A 6,545-nucleotide genomic window follows, 5' to 3' on the forward strand; every position below is an offset into this window, starting at 1 on the left:
GGCCCTGCCCCCCTAACATCACTATATATCGAGGCTAATATGAATGTGATCATTAGACAATTGCTGGTAAAATGGTTTAAGTTGATGAATTGGCCCTCCTCGTAAAGGATTAGCAATGCTTGGCCCCTTAGCTCATTTATTTTTCATGGCTCCGCCACTGCGCGCAACAGCGCACATTCTGGTCCCCTCTCTTCAAATACCGATCTCGCACTTGTGCACTCCTTCATAGTCCCCCCTCCACTTGGCCCCTCACACCATCTTCTAGCCCCCGCCGGATTTTGCCACATGTACAATCTAGCAAACTCCATGGTTGAACTTAAGCATAATCCACAAACCTTAAAACACAAGTGCTTCTCCTTTGTTCTAGAATCTTCCGTATCGTAACTGCCCAAACTTTTTTTCTAGTTGAATTGCCATTACTTGTTTTTACTTTATGCTTTACAAGGCATAATTCCATGAATCATAAAATAGATTAAGGGCTTCTTTGATTCAAAGGATTCTCAAAGGAATTTTGGAGGATTCTAATCCTTAGGATTTTTCCTATCTTGGTTGTTTGATTCGTAGGATTGTAAACCATAGAAATTTTTCTATAGGATTCATTTGCACTATATTTCATAGGAAACATCCCATCCACTCAAACCACTTTGAAATAATCCTGTGTTTTTTCTATGCACAATCAAACACTCGTACAATCCTGTAGGATTCAAGACGACATTCCATTCTAATCCCATGTTTTTCCTATTCCCGCGTTTTGGAAATCCTACGAATCATATATGACTCAGAGCTTACATGCTATAGTGTGGCATTTATTCATAATTTGGTTGCCTAATCTGATGTGTGCAATGTATGTGTACCTTACTAGTATTTCGAGTATGTGCAAACACGTAAATTAGAATTCCAATGGCACGCTACACAGTGTCTCTCTTACAGTTCATGAAGCTACGTGGCACATGTGGAGGCGTTGTCGCGACCTCCTTGTGTGGATTGATCACAGTGACGTGCTGCTGCTTCCAGAAGAATGTACTCGTCCTCTCTGAGCCACACTGGCGGTACATGCACGAAGCGAAGATGTGCACGCACTCACTCATTCCCTCGCACGCACACGCGGGTACACAGGGTGACACATTTTTGTACGAAGATCCACCCCATGTGATAATTTGACGCGTGTAAACTCCTTCATTTCATTGATGGTCAATTAATACAACGTGTGCAAATTGAGTGGACGTGAGGGCGGAAGAAAGACATTACTACTCCACTGCGCGCATGCGAGTAGTTAAATCATGGGGTGCGAGTACTTCCATTGGTCTCCTTCGTATTTTGTGCCAATTTTTGACCATATTTGTAAGTAACATAATATTTATGCATGTCATAAAAAGTGGCACAAAAAATGGGGCCAATAAACCAGGACGCATGCAGCATGATCAATGTTTGCCAGGGCTACTGTTGGTGGCCTTTGTATTTAAATATGGACGGAGTGGAGTAGTACTATCTTTATCTTAGCCTCGTAGGGCTCTCCCAGCGCCTAGGCTCGCCTCCCCGCCTTGCCCACCGGATCCCGCCATGGAGGATCCCTCCATGGATAATCCCTTAGATCCTAGGATCCCGCAGGCTGCCCTCTCGCTGCGGCCCACAGCACTGCCGCCTTTGAGCGAAACCCACATGTGTTTTAGAGGGGATCCATTGCTCTGGAATCACTGATCAGTGTCGCCGGAGGACATGCCAGGGCTGCATTTCAGGTGGTGGGCAGCAAGGGAAAATCGGATCAAGGAAGCGTCGCATTGGTTGGAGAGAAGTTCCAAGGAGCCACGCCTGGCGCAACACAAGGCGGAGGCCCAAGTCGATCTCAGGGGAGAGATGCTGAGGGATGTCAGCATCTGGCAGCGTCGCGTTGATTTCGAGCTAGGGCTAATAGCAGAGATCATATTCACGGAGTTGACTGCGGAGGAAAGAACGCGCATGCCTGCGCAATGGCAGGAGCAGTCGGTGCAACTGTTCAAATGGGTGGTAGGAGAAGCCAAATCCCGGGACCAGTTGCGGTGCACCGCTGTGCATGCATTGTAGGCGAGGTGAGCTTCCCTCCTTCCCCGCCAGCGATGCACTGACCTAGTTAGTTGCTGCTGTAGTGAACTTGCAACGCTATGTCGGTTTGCAACCTTGACAATCACTCCATCTATATGTATTGTTTTCCTGTAAAAAATACTTGGTCGTTTGGAAAAAGATAGTAATTGATTTATCACTAGTTTTAGAATGCTTGGTCATGACAATCAACCGAAGCCACAACCAGAAGTCTCCATCGCGCAAGTACTTTATGGTCGGTCGCACCAACAGATGGTCGGTCGGACCCATGTCTCACCGAAGGGACACGCATCAGCTTGGTCCGACATGTACAGCGAGTTACATCACTGACTTGTGCGACCGCATTTGAGCAGTGTAGTACTCCCTCTATCTCAGTTTACAAGTCGTGCACGTGTACCTAGGTCGTTAATTTGACCAACTTAATAAGAGGCATACATTACGAAAAATATATCATTACAAACTCATCGGGAGCCGTTTCGGGCCTCGAAACCAAAACCATCAATTAATCTTTACCTTGTCCCCATCACATTCCAAAGTACTACTGCTACAATTAAGTGCAAGCCTGCTCACACCTACCTGTACGTACCAAACCTGAACGTGTTCCCAATATACAGGTTTTAGTGCTAGTGCTAGTACTTAGGTTATAAAAAGGGGAACTACCTAACCGAAAATTACTCTACCTTCCTCCTCATAAGTCCTCCTTCTTCGCCCGTCCCTGCCATGGCAAGTGTGCAGAGCTCTAGGTCGAGAACTACTCGTAACAAGGGAGTGGCAACCAAGGCCGTGGAAAAAAAAGAGGGCTCACCACCACGCAGAGACCTTGAAAGATCTCTCACGGGCAGGCGATGGCTCCCAGGAGCGCCCTAGCTGCGGAGGCGAACATGCCGAGCTGGCGTCACTAGAGTCGTTATCCCTTGATGGCATGCCCGATCAGCTCAATAAGCACCTCAATAAGCAGAAGGAGTTCATCCACGGCTTGGTGGAGCTGCTGAAGGAGAGCCTCGATGACAAGCCCGCTGAGCACAATGAGCAGGGGGAGCTGACCGCCGGCTTGGTGATGCTGCCGAAGAAGAGAATTGCCTCGGAGAAGAAGGCGACTGACAAAATCCTACAACTTCAGGAGGACAAGGCGAAGCTCTGCCACGAGCTCGACCTGCTGAAGGAGGAGAACGCCGGCTGGAAGAAGCTGCATGAGAATAGTAGTTCGTCGAGGAAGATGTTGCAGGCCCTCGTCATGGAACAGAAGAAGGAGTTGGCGAAGCTCCGCATCGAGCACCCAGCTGCTGTCAAGGTACGTAATGCGGCCGTGGAACAGATGATGAAGGCTCGCGTCGAGAAATCCCGCGTCATGGACACAATGAAGAAGATGGCGGGGGAGACGCGCAAGGAGATGGAGGTCGTGGAGGCGATGAAGAAGCAGTTACGACTCCGTGGCCAGCAACCCTTCATGTAGTGAGAGCAGTGCCCCAGACTTGTGTGTGCGTCTTCCTTTTTTGGGGGTGATAATATTCCTTCTTCTTTTGCTCCTGTGTTTCTTCTTTTGCTTCGTGTGTTTCGCCGCATGTGTCACGTTCTCTGTGAGGCATGAATAGAACAATGCTAAAAATGAGATGACTAGCAATTAGATCATTCTTTATCGCTAATAGAACAATGCCTTTTGCTAGTAATATATAATAAGAGTAGAGAGTAGAGATATGGCACTGGGTTGCCATGTTTCGTGCTCCTCCATCGTACTCCAGTGGAAAACTTCAGTATACCGCACGGTTCTTTGCTCCTCCTCAGGTCGTTGGCACATTTATATGAGCAGTCAAATCACAAGGCCCCGCCTTCCAGCAGTAATGAGCCGTCAAATCACAAAGGTTCTCGCCTCTCTTGAAACCGACCTAGCTAGACTACCCCGCCCTCTAGCCTTTTAAAAAATGTATACTTTTCTATAGTAGTAGGATCGATGGATTGCGCCATGGAGCAAAACTAACAAGATGAAATTAAAGAAAAAGGTGGTACATATAGAGAGCGCTCGTCGCCAAATTATGCATATAATACTATTTAAAAAGCAATACGTGCTTAAATGAGATGCTAAATTATATTAAAGAAATTAGCATACCTATTTAATTCTTGGGTTCTTATTATTTATGCCACTAGTTTGTGTATCACTACTTAGTTTTGTCATTAGAAGTTACAACTACTCAAAAATGTCATCGATCCGTGAGATGCCTTCTCAAAAATGCAATTAGATATCTCAAAAATGCCATTGTTAAGTTAGATGTTTGCTGAAAAATACCATTAGACATTGTGATTTTCACGTCAAACCTGTTGACCATGTTACATGACAAAAATAAGCCGATTCTCGCAATGATAAGTGTGGCCCTGCTTGTCAAGACTAACCAAGCGAACAATTTTACAGGAAAATAAGAACGATGTTGGGATCAAGTAGGCCCCACTCTTTATTTTACTTTAGTGAGGTAGAGGGAGAGCTGGCATGTTGGTCCATCGGTATTTATGTCATTATAACATGGCAAAGGAGATTTGAGTCACAATAATGGTGTCAAGCACAACACACCCGTCAAATAAAAGTAAGCACCCTGAAATTCTTTGACAAAACTAAGCCCCTGAAATTCTTTGACAACTAAATTGCTGGCTATATGATGTTGGCCATATATATCGTACGTATATAATGTGAAGAAATGAGTGGTAGTCGTAGTACTATACCAACTAAAAGATGAACTGTAAGAAATACTAGCATGTACGCACTGAAGAGTTAAAGTAATGGGAAGAAACATAACATAGTTCTACTGGGGGCTCAACACAACACACCCCTCAAATAAAACTAAGCACACCAGAAATTAAATTAAGCAACTAATTTGGTAGACACTGCATTAGAACCACCATGAGCAACGACACTGCCACCTTACTCGGAGTCCTCGTCCACGTCCTCGACTTCATCCTTGTCCCTCTTCCTCTTGGGCGATACTTGTTTGCTTGAACCACACACTTGGCTCTTGCTCTTCATCCAACCCTTGTAGATATTGAAACAAAGGTAGCCATCGGTTGCAGCATAGTGGATGTGGTCTATATCTAGTACATTCCACTGCCATGCACAATGAAACGTGTGCGGAGGTTTCTTCAGTTTACCATACGAAGGATGAACCATGGCTCCTGCCAGGGTCAGCATTGAAGGCTGATCACGGGAGGGCACCAGCCCTTCCTTCTGGAGGTCCAAGGGGTTTCCTACAACGAGGCCTATCCGACCCAGGATTTCCTTGCCGTTCCTAAAGTCTACAGTAATGAATTTGACTCGGCCGCCCTTGAGGAACATCTTAAATTCCTCGCACTCAACGTCGGCATGGAATATGTAGTAGACCAAGCATAAGTCATGCATGCAAACCTGGATCACGGCGGGCTTCTTCTTCTCTGCCTCCTTTAGATTCTTCTCGCTTCCCAGGACTATGGTGTACTCAACATCTAGCCCAGCGACCCACTCATCATTTCAGTTTTTGAACATGTGTTTAAAGCGAGCAAGGCATTCTTTCACCGTTGTGGAAGAGCAGGTGTAGATGACGTTGAACTCATTGCCGGTGATGCATGGTTCTAACCTTGTACTCACCGCCGATCCTAGAGAATTGGGACGCCATGGATTTGGGAGGAGGGTTAGGATTAGTGGAACTGCCGTAATGTGAAAGGACAGGACGACTAGGAGCGGTTTATCGATTGTAAAAATGCCGAGTGGGGGACGTGTGTGAACAGTAGGGTAGTGGCTTGCCTGGTGGATAAATCGATTCATGCACAGTACTATGGGGCCCAATTAGATGTCATGTCTACTCGACACCCAATTAAATGGCTTTTGATGTCATGTCAAGCGTCGGGAAAATTACAGGTGATATGAAGCTTTCCATTCTCCCATGATACGGGCTTCTGAGAGCCCTTGGATCTGAGATTGAATGGTTGCATGGCGTGATTCTAGACCTATGGGTGAATATCCTATCTTGGAGGGTTATTCTGCAAATTTTTAGCAACTTAGCATGCGACCGTTCAATCTCAGATCCAAGGGCTGCCAGCAGCCCGTATCATGGTCGCGCCTACCACGACCGTCGCCTCGCTCGCGCGGTCACGCCCTTGGAGATTTAACATAGTGCGTTAGGCTATCTGACGTTGGCATGTCATACATAGTCATCACTTAGTCACTCATACAACAAGGTTAGCTATAAGGTTGGCTATAAGATTATTTTTTGTTTACTTCTCTCTATCTCTTTCTTCGTAGTATTTATTGCATTTGCCAAGGAGTGACCTCTTCCAATGAAATGGTGCTTAGATGAGGTGATATGGGCATTAAATGGCTTAGCAACTCAAATCCCCAATGCATAGGTGCTTAGTTTTTTGTTGCTAAGTTTGCTTCATCTAGGTACACGCGCTTAGCACCGTTTCTTCCAGGGGTCACCAAACTAGTCTCTCTCTTCTTAAGTAACTTACCA

This window comes from Triticum dicoccoides, chromosome 5A (assembly GCF_002162155.2).
Source record: "Triticum dicoccoides isolate Atlit2015 ecotype Zavitan chromosome 5A, WEW_v2.0, whole genome shotgun sequence".
NCBI lineage: Eukaryota > Viridiplantae > Streptophyta > Magnoliopsida > Poales > Poaceae > Triticum > Triticum dicoccoides.